Source organism: Arachis ipaensis, chromosome B06 (assembly GCF_000816755.2).
Source record: "Arachis ipaensis cultivar K30076 chromosome B06, Araip1.1, whole genome shotgun sequence".
In the NCBI taxonomy this organism is placed as follows: domain Eukaryota; kingdom Viridiplantae; phylum Streptophyta; class Magnoliopsida; order Fabales; family Fabaceae; genus Arachis; species Arachis ipaensis.
In genome coordinates, this window is record NC_029790.2 from 128870032 (window position 1) to 128870282 (window position 251).

The following is a 251-nucleotide window of genomic DNA, read 5'->3' on the forward strand; positions in this document are numbered from 1 at the left end:
AAAGTTCACATTAAAGACAAATGGATGGACCATGCACTGTTATAGGTGTGACATATCCCATAATAATACTGCCTTTCATTATTAGTTTTCAAATTATGATTACAAAATACTATAGCATTAATCATGTTTTGTTAGCAGCAATGAATCTAACCAATGCATGTCTTATCACATTATATTACTTATATTATGTCAAACTATATAATATTCTACAAATTAACCAAATACTAAGGCTACGATGGTTTATAAGTACC